We start from the raw sequence: 15,166 nt of genomic DNA on the forward strand, positions 1-15,166 counted from the left end.
GTGGCGCAATCTTGGCTCACTGCAACCTCTGCCTCCCAGGTTCAAGCGATCCTCCTGCCTCAGCCTCCTGAGTTGCTGAGACTACAGGTACACACCACCACGCCCAGCTAATTTTTGTATTTTTAGTAGAGACGGGATTTCACCATGTTTGCCAGGATGGTCTCGATCTCTTGACCTTGTGATCCGCCCGCCTCAGCCTCCCAAAGTGCTGGGATTACAGGGGTGGGCCACCGCGCCCGGCCAAAATACGTACACTTAATAAGAACATTTTAAATACTCACCAAATACTTTTTTAAGTGCTCAACATCATTGTAAAACTGTAAATTTTTCTATTTCTTCCTAGTATTTGTCTAGCTTTTTGAGACTGGGTCTCTCTTGCTCAGGCTGGAGTGCAGTGGTGTGATCATAGTTCCTGCAGCCTAGAACTGGGCTCAAGCAATTCTCCCACCTGAGCCTCCTGAGCAGCTGGTACTATAGACCTGTGCCACCACACCTGACTAATTTTTTTTTTTTTTTTTTTAGAGACGGGGTCTTGCTATGTTGCCCAGACTGGTGTCAAACTCCTGGGCTCAAGCAATCCTCCCACCTTGGCCTCCCAAAGCGGTGAGATTACAAGTGTGAACCACCACGCCTGGCCTTAATTTTTAAATGTTTGTGTTTTTTCTTTTTTGAGACAGAGTTTCACTCTTGATGCCCATGATGGAGTGCAATGGCATGATCTCAGCTCACGGCAAGCTCCACCTCCCAGGTTCAAGCAATTATCCTGCCTCAGCCTCCCAAGTAGCTGGGATTACAGACACCCACCACCACACCTGCATAATTTTTTGTATTTTTAGTAGAGACGGGGTTTCACTGTTGGCCAGGCTGGTCTCAAACTCCTGACATCAGGTGATCTACCTGCCTTGGCCTCCCAAAGTGCTGGGATTATAGGCATGTGCCACCACACCTAGCCAATTTTTAAATTTTTGTTAGAGATGGGGTCTCACTTTGTTGCCCGGGCTGGCCTCAAACTCTTGGCCTCAAGTGATCCTCCTGAGTAGCTAAGACTACAAGCGCATACCACCACACCTGACAGGTTCCTTTTTTATTCCTCCAAAGGCTAGAACTTTTAAAACATTAGAAATTCCATTTATTTTCTGAAAATTTTTGTGTTTCCTTATCTTTCTGGCAGCCTCATTAGACCCTATAAAAGAATCAAAATGAATCTTAAATTTTTTTTTTTTTTGAGATGGAATTTCACTCTGTCACCCAGAATGGAGTGCAGTGGTATGATCTCAGCTCACTGCAACCTCCCCGCCTCCCAAGTTCAAGTGATTCTCCTGCCTCAGCCTCCTAAGTAGCTGGGATTACAGGCACGCACCACCATGCTCAGCTAATTTTGTATTTTTAGTAGAGTTGGGGTTTTACCATGTTGGTCAGTCTGGCCTTGAACTCCTGGCCTCAGGTGATCCACCCACCTCGGCCTCCCAAAGTGCTAGGATTACAGGTGTGAGCCCCAGCGACTGGCCTAGATCTTAAAATTTAAGAGACATTATAATTTAATTTGATATACTATGGTGGTAGAAGACTATTTCAAACTCTTATAAACACAGAGATTTGAAGCTTCAGTTCTACAATCTCATTCATATATCAAGTTAAACCAAAAAAACACAAAAACTCACTGATCCACATCTCAATGGGCTTTCTCCTTTCAATGTTTCCTTAAGTGACATGAGATCACAAGCATACAAAATAATGACCAAAAAAAATCTAACAAATCAGGTTTCCTGTCATCTCTCTCTAGATAAAAAACAGACCGCCACCATCCTGATAAACAAAGAGATCATAAAACCATTGTTGCCAGCTATGAGAAACAGCTTGGTCAAGAGCCAAACACAAAACAGAGAATCAGGCCAGCCATGGTGGCTCACGCCTGTAATCCCAGCATTTTGGGAGGCCGAGGCAGGTGGATCACATGAGGTCAGGAGTTCAAGAGTAGCCTGGCCAACATGGTGAAACCTCATCTCCACTAAACATGCAAAAATTAGCCAGGTGTGGTGGTGCACACCTGTAGTCCCAGCTACTCAGGAGGCTGAGGCAGGAGAATCACTTGAACCCAGGAGGTGGAGGTTGCAGTGAGCTGAGATCACGCCACTGCACTCCAGCCTGGGCAACAGAGTGAGACTCCATTTCAAAAAAGGAAAAGAGGCTGGAGTGGGAGGATCGCTGAAAACCAGAAGTTCAAGGCTACACTGAGCTATGATCGCGCCACTGCACACCAGCCTGGGTGACAGAGGGAGACTCTGTCTCTTAAAATATATAAATAAATAAATAAACAAAAAAGGAAAGATAGACAGGTGGGGGAAAACACCAGAGTCTATGAAAGTATTTTGTTGTTGTTGTTCTTTTTTGAGATGAAGTCTCACTCTGTCACCCAGGCTGGAGTGCAGTGGGGCGATCTTGGTTCACTGCAATCTCCACCTCCTGGGTTCAAGGGATTCTCCTGCCTCAGCCTCCAGACTAGCTGGGATTACAGGCACACACCACCATGTCCAGCTAACTTTTATATTTTTAGTAGAGTCTGGGTTTCACCATGTTGGCCAGGCTGGTCTCGAACTCCTGACCTCAGGTGATCCACCCACCTCAGCCTCCAAAGTGCTGAGATTACAGGCGTGAGCCACTGTGCCCAGCCTTACTGTATTGTTTTTTGGTGGTATTGTTATTTTTATTGGTTTTTTCTTTTTTTGAGATGGAGTTTCGCCCTTGTTGCCCAGGCTGGAGTGCAATGGCGCGAACTCAGCTCACCGCGACCTCCGCCTCCTAGATTCAAGCGATTCTCCTGCCTCAGCCTCCCAAGTAGCTGGGATTACAGGCATGCGCCACCATGCCTTGCTAATTTTGTATTTTTAGTAGAGACGGGGTTTCACCATGTTGATCAGACTGGTCTCAAACTCCCAACCTCAGGTGATCTGCCTGCCTCAGTCTCCCAAAGTGCTGGAATTACAGGCGTGAGCCACCACGCCGCTCATTTTCTTTTTTTTTTTTTTTTTTTCTGTAGAAGCAGTCTCCCTATGTTGCCCAGGCTGGTCTCAAATTCCTGGGCTCAAGTGATCCTCCTGCCTCATGATATTTTCTATCAGAAGTTCGTTGAATCCATGGATGCAGAACCTGCAGTATGAAGGGACAACTGCAGTCAGAAAGAAAAGCAAATTAAAGATAAGAAGCCATTTTATGCCCATCAGCTTGTCAAAATTTAGAGATAGGGATAATACCATTGGAAAAGATGCAGAGAAGTCTAAGGCATGGGTGATGGGAGGACACACTGGCGCACCAGTGCAGGAGAGCAACCACGCAGCACCTATGAGCAAGCAAATCCCTTCTGATGCAGCAACTCCACACTTGGAAACGAATACGAGAATTGTCCATAGGCCCAGAAGGGGCAAGAACATGTTCACTGAGGCAGCACTGACGGTAGCAGGGAATTGAAGGGAACCTACGTATCTATCAAGAGGAAAATCAGCAAGTGAAACGTGATGAATGCCTACTGTGGATACCGTGCAGGACTCAATGTCCACATATCAACAAGGCTACATATCAAAAGCAATGTGAGGGAGAAAAGACAAGGGATGAGAATATCGCCCAAGAACTTCAGTGTAATTTTAAAACATGCAGACTTAACCACTGCAGAATTGCCCAAGGGACTCTTCATACATAGCCAAGGACCCATTCAAAACCCTCAAGAGTGGATTCCTAGGGTGGGGTGGGGCTTAGAGGTGGTGCCTGGGGACATAGTGATGACCTTGTGTCCTGAATGCAGTGTGTCATATGCAAGTGAGGAGGACAAGGAAAAGATGGAGCCACCCTTACTGGGAAGAGAGAAAGAGTGAAGCTTATGTAAGACAGTACCTGAAATTAACAGGGTCCTACCTGATGAATAAACCTCAATAAGGACAAGCATGGATGGAGAAAGGACACAAAAACTGATGGAGGTTTATCTGCAATTCAGAAGAAACCCTGGTCATCACCCTTAACTGATGAAAAAACAAAGCCAATTGCCCGGGCGCGGTGGCTCACGCCTGTACTTCCACCACTTTGGGAGGCCAAGGCGGGCAGATTACCTGAGGTCGGGAGTTCGAGACCAGCCTGGCCAACATGGAGAAACCCCGTCTCTACTAAAAATACAAAATTAGCCACCCATGGTGGCGCATGCCTGTAATCCCAGCTACTGAGGAGCCTGAGGCAGGAAAATCGCTTGATCCTGGGAGGCGGAGGTTGCAGTGAGCCAAGATCACGCCACTGCACTCCAGCCTGGGCAACAGAGTGAAACTCTATCTCAGAAAACGAATAAACAAAGCCAAAGTGAAGGAGGAACTCTGCCCGTGGTCTCAGGGCTAGAGATTGGGGCAAGGTAAGGAGAAGGATGTGGAGCCAGATGGAACGCGCCGCAAATGCCTCTGTGAGATCTTTTTTTTTTTTTTTTTGAGACAGTCTATCTTTGTCGCCCAGAATGGAGTACAATGGTACAATCATGGCTCACTGCAGCCTTGACCCCCTGGGCTCAAGCAATCCTCCTGCCTCAGCCCCCACAAGTAACTGTGGCTACATGTGTGTGCCACCACACCTAGCTAATTCTTGTATTTTTTGTAGACACGGGGTTTCACCATGTTGCCCAGGCTGGTATATATTATTTTTAATCATTCTGTGCACAATACAAAGTTTTGACTGTGACCCATCACACCTGGTGAATTGTGGAGTATTCCATGCGTGGCGCCATGTTGGTGCTCAAAACGTTTCAAATGTTGGAGCATTTCAGACTTCAGATTTTCAGATCAGGGATGTTCAACGTGTATATAGTAAGAAAACACACAGGATGTGCATTTATTGAATGAAGCCCCATTCAATAAATATAATGGTGTAAAAGCAAATACGAGAACTGCACCCAAGCAAATAACAGCAACTAAAAAGCAAGCCACAATGCAAAAAATATAATGAGGGAATTCCTACCCAGCACCTGCTGCAAAAGTCAACAAAATCTGGCACAAAGCCACAAAATCCGTTCCTGCCGGACACGGTGTTGCCACACTTCACCACTAGGGGACGACAAAGGTCACACAGCGAATTTGGGCCGCAATGCTCAGAATTCCCAGACAGGCATGGCCTCTTCAGCACCAGTAAGGTCCCCCAAGCTGAAAGATGCTAGGAAGCAATCTCAAGGGACTAGCAGCCCCAGGCCTATTAAGCCCTCAAGAGTCTAAATCAGCCTGGGGTGCCCAAGGGCCCCACTTTGTACCATTCTCTTCCATCCACAATATGGGCATGTTATAAGAAGGTAAGGAAGGCTGGGCGTGGTGGCTCACACCTGTAATCCCAGCACTTTGGGAGGCTGGGGCGGGTGCATCACTTGATGTCAGGAGTTCCAGACCAGCCTGGCCAACATGGTGAAATCTAATAAAAATACAAAATAAAAATACAAAAATTAGCTGGGCATGGTGGCAGGCGCCTGTAAAACCCAGCTACTGAGGAGGCTGAGGCAGGAGAATCACTTGAACCCGGGAGGCAGAGGTTGCAGTGAGTGGAGTGCCTGGGCAACAGAGCAAGACTGTCTCAAAAAATAGGCCAGGCGTGGTGGTGCATGTCTGTAATCCCAGCACTTTGGGAAGCCGAAGGGGGTGGATCACCTAAGGTCAGGAGTTCAAGACCAGCCTGACTAATATGGTAAAACCCCATCTCTACTAAATATAAAAAATTAGCCAGGTGTGGTGGCCTATGCCTGTAATCCCAGCTACTTGGGAGGCTGATGCAGGAGAATCGCTTGAACCTGGGAGGCGGAGGTTGCAGTGAACCGAGATCATGCCATTGCACTGGACAACAAAAGCAAAACTCTGTCTCAAAAAAAAGACAAGACAGCAGGGAAGCTGCAGAACAGGCCAGGCACCGTGGCTCACAGCTGCAATGCCAGCAGTTTGGGAGGCCAAGGTAGGCGGATCACTTGAGCGCAGGAGTTCAAGACCAGCCTGGGCAACATGGCAAGACCCCATATCTACAAAAAATATAAAAATTAATCAGACATGGAGGTGCATGCCTGGAGTCCCAGCTACTAAAGAGGCTAAAGTGGGAGGATCATCTGAGTCTGGGAGGTCCAGGCCGCAGTGAGCTGAGATTGTGCCACTGCAGTCCATCTTGAGTGACACAGCGAGACTGTGTCTCAAAAAAACAAACAACAAAAAAAATCAAAATTAAAATTAAATTGCAGAAGGCATTTTTTAGAAAGGGGTAAAAGGGGTAAGTGAGTCATACGCCAGCAAACAGGATATCATCCCCACTTGAGAGATGAGGAAATAGAGGCTCAAAGAGGTAATGCAACCTATCCAGGCTCAATCATACCACTAGGGAACATCAGAACCAGACTCAAAGCCAGGTGGGTCAGACCCTTGTCACTGGGACACTGTACCCCCAGACATACCTGTGAGAAGAGACAAACAGTCAAGAAGAGTATCTGAGGGAGGGAGGGGATATGAAGAAATGACTTCCTCCCGCAGAGACCCTCCATGCCTTCCCCAAGTGGTCCAAGAAGGCCATCCCAATTCCCCGAGCCACAACACTTGACGATGGGTGTCAGGCCTTCACTTGGCTCCCCTTCCTAGCAGGACCCCCAGAGCTACACAGTCAGTTTGTTCATTCAGCAACGGCTCCTAAGTCTCACTCAGACATTTCCACCTTCAGTTCTCAAGTGTGACTTGATTTTCTTCCCATGTTGGCCCCTACCTTCACCCAATCCCTCTTCAAACTCTGGAAAGCTCTAAGCCAGAATCCTGCCCAAGTCACCAGACTTGTCATACTGTTCCCACTGGGCCCAGAACCCCTTTATCTGAGCTTTAAACTTTACAAGGACCACTGTGATTTTCAGTTTTTTGGTTTTTTCCTTAAATAAAGATGGAGTCTTGCCATATTACAGGGGCTGGTCTCAAACTCCTTACCTCAAGTGATCTTCCGAACTCAGCCTCCTGAGTTGCTGGGATTACAGGCAGCCACCACCATGCTCAGCTGTGATAGTCTTTTTTAAAACAATTGAAGCATGGGCTGGGTACGGTGGCTCACGCCTGTAATCCCAGCACTTTGGTAGGCTGAGGCAGGCGATCCCTTAAGCTCAGGAGTTCAAGACAAGCCTGGGTAATATGGCGAAACTCTGACTCTCCAAAAAAAATAAAAACAAAAACAAAACCTGAAGCATAATTCACGTATGGAAAAATGCATAAATGTCAAGCGTGCAACTACACAACCTGCAATGGCCTCTTAACTGGCCTTCCTGACCCTCTCCTCTACCCTCCACAGGGCCATTTCAGGTTGCACTTTCCAAGTCTATCTGACCACATCACTACCCCAGCCAAAAACCTCCAATAGTTTCTCCTGCTCTAAGGATGGAGATCCTCAGAAACAGAATTATAAGCACTCATCTTTGAGAATGAAAAATGAGGCCAGGCGCAGTGGCTCACACTTGGGAGGCCAAGGCAGGCAGATCATTTGGGGTCAGGAGTTGGAGACCTGCCTAGCCAACACGGTGAAACCCCGTCTCTACTAAAAATACAAAAATTAGCCGAGCGTGCTGGCACGTACCTGTAGTCTCGGCTATTCAGGAGGCTGAGGCAGGAGAATTGCTTGAATCCGGGAGGTGGAGGTTGTAGTGAGCCAAGATTGTGTCCAGCCTGGGCAACAGAGAGAGAACAGAGAGAGATTCTGTCTCAAAAAAAAAAAAAAAGGAAAATGGAAAAGTCAGATCTAAATCTGCCTTTAAGAAGGGAATCCACTGGCTGGGCACGGTGGCTCACACCTGTAATCCCAGAACTTTGGGAGGCTGAGGCAGGCGGATCACGAGGTCAGGAGTTCGAGACCAGCCTAGCCAACATAGTGAACTCTCGTCTCTACTAACAATACAAAAATTAGCTGGGTGTAGTGGCATGCACTTGTATTCCCAGCTACTGGGGAGGCTGAGGCAGGAGAATCGCTCGAACCCAGGAGGCGGAGGTTGCAGTGAGCCAAGATTGTGCCACTGCACTCCAGCCTGGGTGACAGAGTAAGACTCTGTCTCCAAAAAAAAAAGAAAGGAATCCACTTTAGTTAAAGGGGAACTATCAGGCACATAGTACTTTGCCTTTTTTTTTCCGTCTTTATTTTTTTTTAATTTTTTTCCCTTTATTTTTTTTCCTTCTTTCTTTTTGAGACAGGGCCTGTGTTGCTCAGACTGGAATGCAGGAGCATGATCACGGCTCACTGCAGCCTTGACCACCTGAGCTCACACTATTCTCCCACCTCAGCCTCCTGAGTGGCTGAGACTACAGGCACGCACCACCACGCCTCGCTAATTTTTTTATTTTTTGTAAACATGGGGTATCGCCATCTTGCCCAGTCTGGTCTCAAACTCCTGGGCTCAAGCAATTCACCCACCTCAGCCTCCCAAAGTGCTAGAATAACACTTGTGAGCCATCGTGCCCGGCCTTGGTACTTGGTCCTTAAAGGACACTGTTTATTATTGAAATGCTGAGCTGCAAAATGTCTCCATCTGGGGTGATGAGAAAGTAGACTTACAACCCAGTGAACCAAGAGGGTAGCTTCACTGAGTATGGCAGCTGTTGGTCGACCTCAATTTGACGTCTGATTAAGTTTAACTATTTGCTATTGTTGCATTTCCTTTTCTTTACTCTTGGTTTGTCCTTGTCCCATAGCTGTGTGGGGTTTTTAAAAACCATGTAATTTGGCCAGGCGCAGTGGATCATGCCTGTAATCCTAGCACTTTGGAAGGCTGAGGAGGAAAGAATGCTTGAGGCCAGGAGTTCAAGACCAGCCTGGCCAACATAGAAGTCCCCATCTCTATAAAACATTTAACAAATTAAGCCGGATGCAGTGGCTCACGCCTGTAATCCCAGCACTTTGGGAGGCCGAGGCAGGTGGATCACCTGAGGTCAGGAGTTCCAGACCAGCCTGGCCAACATGGTGAAACCCTGTCTCTACTAAAAATACAAAAATTAGCCGGGCGTGGTGGCATGTGCCTGTAATCCCAGCTACTTGAGAGGCTGAGGCAGGAGAATCACTTGATTCCGAGAGGTGGAGGTTGTAGTGAGCCAAGATCACGCCACTGCACTCCAGCCTGGATGACAGAGCGAGACTCTGTCTCAAAAAAAAATTTTGTGTATATATATATGGCTGGGTGTGGTCACTCACTCCTATAATCCCAGCACTTTGGGAGGCCGAAGCAGGTGGATCACCTGAGGTCAGGAGTTTGAGACCAGCCTGACCAACACGGTGAAAGCCCATCTCTACTAAAAATACAAAAATTAGCCAGGTGGCCGGGCGTGGTGGCTCAAGCCTGTAATCCCAGCACTTTGGGAGATCGAGACAGGCGGATCATGAGGTCAGGAGATCGAGACCATCCTGGCTAACACGGTGCAACCCCGTCTCTACTAAAAAATACAAAAAATAGCCGGGCGAGGTGGCAGCGCCTGTAGTCCCAGCTACTCGGGAGGCTGAGGCCGGAGAATGGCGTGAACCCGGGAGGCGGAGCTGGCAGTGAGCTGAGATCCGGCCACTGCACTCCAGCCTGGGCTACAGAGCGAGACTCCGTCTCAAAAAAAAAAAAAAAATACAAAAAATACAAAAAAACTAGCCGGGCGAGGTGGCGGGCACCTGTAGTCCCAGTTACTCGGGAGGCTGAGGCAGGAGAATGGTGTAAACCCGGGAGGCGGAGCTTGCAGTGAGCCGAGATCCGGCCATTGCACTCCAGCCTGAACAACAAGCGAGACTCCGTCTCAAAAAAAAAAAAAAAAAAAAAAAAAATTAGCCAGGTGTGGCGGTGGGTGCCTGTAATCCCAGCTACTCAGGAGGCTGAGGCAGGAGAATCACTTGAACCCCAGGAGCCTGAGGTGGCAATGAGCCAAAATCGCGCCATTGCACGCCAGCCTGGGAGACAGAGCAAGACTCTGTCTCAAAAAAAAAAAAAAAAAAAATCCTTGCATGTTAGTGCACACCTGTAGTCTCAGCTACTTGGAAGGCTGAGGCAGGAGAATCCCTTGAACCTGGGAGGTTGATGCCGCAATGAGCGCTGATTGAACCACTCAACTCCAGACTGGGCAACAGAGGCTGTGTCAAAAACAATAATTTTTTTTTTTTTTGCAGTGAGCCAAGATCGTGCCACTGCACTCCAGCTCTGACAGCACGGTAAGATTCCGTCTCAAAAAAAGAAAAAAAAAAAGAAAACCCATATAATGTGCCCACTCTATTGGCATAATAAAATTAGTTTTGGCAAATGTTCCTTTATGCCCCTCTTTAAATCAAGCCCTTCTCCCACCCCTCACCCCAGGAAACCACTGATTTACTTTCCATAAATTTCTTTGTCTTTTCTAAAATTTTTTTTTTTTTTTTTTTTTTTTTTTTTTGAGACGGAGTCTCGCTCTGTCGCCCAGGCTGGAGTGCAGTGGCGCGATCTCGGCTCACTGCAAGCTCCGCCTCCCGGGTTCACGCCATTCTCCTGCCTCAGCCTCCCGAGTATGAATGGGTTATACAATATTTATTATTTTGTGTCTGGCTTCTTTCACTTAGCATAATATTTGTGAGATTAGCCTATGTTATTGTGTGCAAATATAGTTTTGAATGCCGAGAAATATTCCACTGTATAGACAGAATACAACCAATTTACCCTTTTACCAGTCGATAAACATTTGGGTTGCTTATAGTTTGGGGCTATTATGAATAAGGTTATTACGAATATTCATATACAAATATTTTGCGTGGACATATGCTTTGTCCTCAACCAAAAAGGACAGATTTCTCTTTGGTGCTTCCTGCCATTCCATGTAAAACATAAATATTCTCTGTCAATTTGACTTACTACAGAAACTACTCTTTCTCATATGAAATACACACACACAGCCGGGCGCGGTGGCTCACACCTGTAATCCCAGCACTTTGGGAGGCCAAGGCAGGTGGATCACCTGAGGTCGGGAGTTCAAGCCAGCCTGGCCAACATAGTGAAACCCTGTCTCTACCAAAAATACAAAATTAGCTGGGTATGGTGGCGCATGCCTGTAATTCCAGCTACTTGGGAGGCTGAGGCAAGAGAATTGCTTGAACCCGGGAGGCAGAGGTTGTGGTGAGCTGAGATCACGCCATTGCACTCCAGCCTGGGCAACAAGTGTGAATCATTCACACACTTTTTTTTTTCGCTCTGCCATCCAAGCTGGAGTACCACTGTAGCGTAATCTCGGCTCACTGCAATCTCCACATCCCAGGCTCAAGTGATTCTCCTGCCTCAGCCTCCAAAGTAGCTAGGATTACAGGCACCCACCACGATGCCCAGCTACATACACACTGATTTGTGAAACACATCAGACCGACCAGGCGCGGTAGCTCATGCCTGTAATCCCAGCACTTTGGGAGGCTAAGGTGGGTAGGTTGCTTGAGCTCAGGAGTTTGAGACAATCCTGGGCAACATGGTGAAACCTCATCTCTACAAAAAATCCAATTCGCCAGGCATGGTACAATGTGCTCGTCATCCCAGCTACTCAGGAAGTGGAGGCGGGAGACAGAAGTTGCAGTGAGCTGAGATTTGAGTCACTGCACTCCAGCCTAAGCAACAGAGTGAAACCCTGTCTCAAAAAATAAATTTTTAAAAAGAAACGCATCAGATAATTATAGAAGTCATCAAATGTGACTAGTGAAGGTGCTTTTTCTGTAACTTTCCCTACTGCTTGCCAAGCCTTCGGCAGGGCATGGCAGGAGTATTTTGTTGCTTATCTCTCATGACAGCCTCAGGAAGAGACAGTGCTGCTACCCAGATGGGAAATTAGGCTCAGGGAAGGTGGGGGAATGACCCAAGGTACACCCACCTCAGGGCTCGCCGAAGTCAAGATACATCCCAGGGCAGAGGCCTGAAGAATTGGCTCCACCACTGACTTACTGTGAGTTCTGCCTGGGCCTCAGTTTGATAATTCCCTCAGAATCACAAATCTCTCATATTCTTCTGGAAAAGTCCTGACTTCAAATATTCTGCTCCTGACAGGTGTGATGGCTCCTGCCTGTAATCCTAGCTCCTCAGGAGGCTGAGGCACAAGGATCACTTGAGCTCAGGAGTTCAAGACCAGCCTGGACAACATAGGAAGACTCATCTCAAAAAAAAAAAAAAAAAAAAAAATTATTCTCCCACCAATCATCAAAAAGTCCAGGAAATGCCAACAGTAGTCCCAGCTACTCATGAGGCTGAGGCGGAAGGATTGCTTGAGCCCAGGAGGTGAAGGTTGCAGTGAGCCTTGATTGCGCCACTGTACTCCAGCCTGGGTGACAGAGTCAGACCCTGTCTTTAAATAAATAAATAAATAAATAAATAAAATATTTCACCCAACTACAGTAGTAAGTTGGAACAAGAAAGCCAGCATGAAATTAGCCGGGTGTGGTGCTACACACCTGTAATCCCAGCTACTTGGGAGGCTGAGGCGAAAATCTCTTAAACCCGGGAGATAGAGGTTGCAGTGAGCTGAGATCGCACCACTGCACTCCAGCCTGGGTGACACAGTGAGACCCTGTCTAAAAAAAAAAGAAAAAGCCAGCATGGAAAGCCAGGTGGGAAGTTTTCTTATCTAACTGCCTCCATATCCCTCTTACTAAATTACTCTGGGCTTAACCAAGGAAGACAGTTAGAGCCTGACCCTTGAGGGGGCCAAATAAACAAAGACAACAAAAGCAGCCGTTAAATGGCTCTGCAGGAGGCAGAGGGAGAGAAGTGTTTTTGCTCCAGAGAGGAAAGGGGAGAGGGAAGGAGGGCTGGGAAATGCACAGAAGAGGAGACCAGAGTCAGGAGCTGGATAGTGACAGGAGGCTGCGTACTGGTGGGCCAAGTCAAACCCTGCAAAACCAGGGCCTAGAAGATGCCCAAGGATGGAGAACATGGAAACTGATCTCTGTCTTTTTGTCAAGTGTGCCTTTCCTCTCATCCTCCAGCACTAAAGGGCTCAATTCACTTGTGTCACCAAGGTTTGGTGACTGCAGAGTCTAAGGCGAGCCTGGCAGAGATGAAGGCGAAAGACTGAACTGTGGAAACTATCAACTTAGCCCATTTTGTGCTTCTATGACAGAATACCTGAGACTGGTAACTGATAATGAAGAGAAGTTTATTTGGCTCACAGTTCTGGAGGGTGAGAAGTCCAAGATCAAGGAACTACATCTGGTGAGGGCCTTCTTGCTGCCTCATCACATGGTGGAAGGCCTCTCACATGGTGAGAGAGTACACAGGAGAGAAGGCAAGAGAGTGCTGAACTCACATTTTACCAGGAATCCACTCCTGTGGTAACAGCATTAATCCATTCATGAGGGCAGAGCCTCTTAGAGGTCCCATCTCTCAACACTATTGCATTGGGGATTAAGTTTACAACACATGAACTTCGCGCATGGGGCACATTCAAGCCACAGCAACTACACAGCACCAGGGTATGCTGCACGCAAGCAGGCCCCAGAGGCCAAGATGATGGAGAGTGGGAACTTCTAGAATCTACAGGCATCTGGGGAAGGCCTGAGGACTTCCTCAGAGTACGGAATAAAATTTCAGCTGGTCTTATCAAGATCCAGGGCAGGAAGACCAAGTTGACAAAGATCACTTAGATGAATCCAAAATGAATGAGGATACAGGAGGTGGAGAAATACCAGAGGTCACACGTTCAGGGACAGGGCAGTTGGGACAGGCATAAGAGCATGGGCTCGGGAGTCAAGATCGTCTGGGTCTAAGATAGTATTTCCTACTAAAGCAGGATATTTTATAATTTTAAAAAGGTCATTCCATCAAAAAGAGGTAACGTTTTAAACATATATGGAAACAACAGAGCACCAAAATACAGGAAGCAAAGGCTGACAAATGAAGGGAGGAAACAACAGTCAGTTGGACTTCAACTCCCACTTTCAATAATGGATAGCACAAGTAGGCAGAAGATCAATAGGAAACAGAAGACTTGAACACATGACAACACTACCAACCACCCAGACCTAACACCGATCTACAGAACACTGCACCCTACACCACCTAGACCTAACACCCATCTACAGAACACCGCACCCTACAACCACAGAATACAACACTACCCACCACCTAGACCTAACGCCCATCTACAGAACACCGCACCCTACAACCACAGAATACAACACTACCCACCACCTAGACCTAATGCCCATCTACAGAACACCGCACCCTACAACCACAGAATACAACACTACCCACCACCTAGACCTAACGCCCATCTACAGAACACCGCACCCTACAACCACAGAATACAGGTTCTTTTTTCTTTCTCCATTTTTTTGAGATGGGATCTTGCTCTGTCAACCAGGCTGGAGTGGAGAAGTGTGATCACAGTTCCCTGCAGCCTCAACTTCCCAGGTTCAGGTTATCTCCCACCTCAGCCTCCCAAGTAGCTTGGCGTATAGGCATGTCCCATCCCAGCTAATTTTTTTATTTTTTGTAGAGATGGGGTCTCACTATGTTGCCCAGGTTGGTCTCAAACTTCTGGGCTAAAGGGATCCTCCCACTTGAGGCTCCCAAAGTGCTGGGATTACAGGCATAAGCCACCGTGCCAGGGTCAGATTATTCTTAAGTGAACATGGAACATTCTCCAGGAAAGACCATATGCTAGGTCATAAAACAAACCTCAATTAATTTAAAAGGATTCAAATAATACAAAGTGTGTTCTGTGAGGACACTATAATGAAATTAGAAATTTGGAAAACATGGGAAACTCACAAATACGTGAAGTATGTGGAAATTAAACAACATACTCTAAATAATGAATGATTCAAAGAAGAAATCCAAAAGGGAATTATAAAATATTATGACATGAATAAAAAGGCTTAAAATTTATGAAATGCAGCTAAAGCAGTGCTTGAAGGAAAATTCACAGCTATCAATGCCTTTTTATTCCTTTGAGACAGTGTCTTGCTTTACTGCCCACACTGGAGTACAGTCATGCAATCGGGGCTTACTGCAGCCTCACACCCCTGGGCTCAAACAATCCTCCCACCTCAGCCTCTGGAACGGCTGAAACTACGGGCGCAACCCACCGCACCTGGCTTAATTTTTCTATTTTTTGTAGGGATGGGGTCTTGTTACATTGCCCAGGCTGGTCTCAAACCCCTGAGCTCAACTGATCCTCATCTCAGC

The 15,166-nt window shown here is 47.1% G+C and overlaps 1 long non-coding RNA gene across 2 annotated transcripts in view; it reads right to left on the bottom strand.

The window, feature by feature from the left end:
• LOC102136306 (uncharacterized) overlaps window positions 1–15,166 on the bottom strand; it is a 54,852-nt gene that overhangs the window by 24,130 nt on the left and 15,556 nt on the right. The window contains exon 3 of one of the 2 annotated variants that reach the window (XR_012419333.1): window positions 7,583–7,682. The exons of the other annotated variant lie outside the window; for it this stretch is intronic. This is a non-coding gene — a long non-coding RNA (uncharacterized lncRNA). Of the gene's footprint in view, window positions 1–7,582; window positions 7,683–15,166 lie in introns of those variants that run through there. 2 annotated transcript variants of the gene reach the window in all.

Source organism: Macaca fascicularis, chromosome 10, assembly GCF_037993035.2.
Source record: "Macaca fascicularis isolate 582-1 chromosome 10, T2T-MFA8v1.1".
NCBI classification, from domain to species: Eukaryota; Metazoa; Chordata; class Mammalia; order Primates; family Cercopithecidae; genus Macaca; species Macaca fascicularis.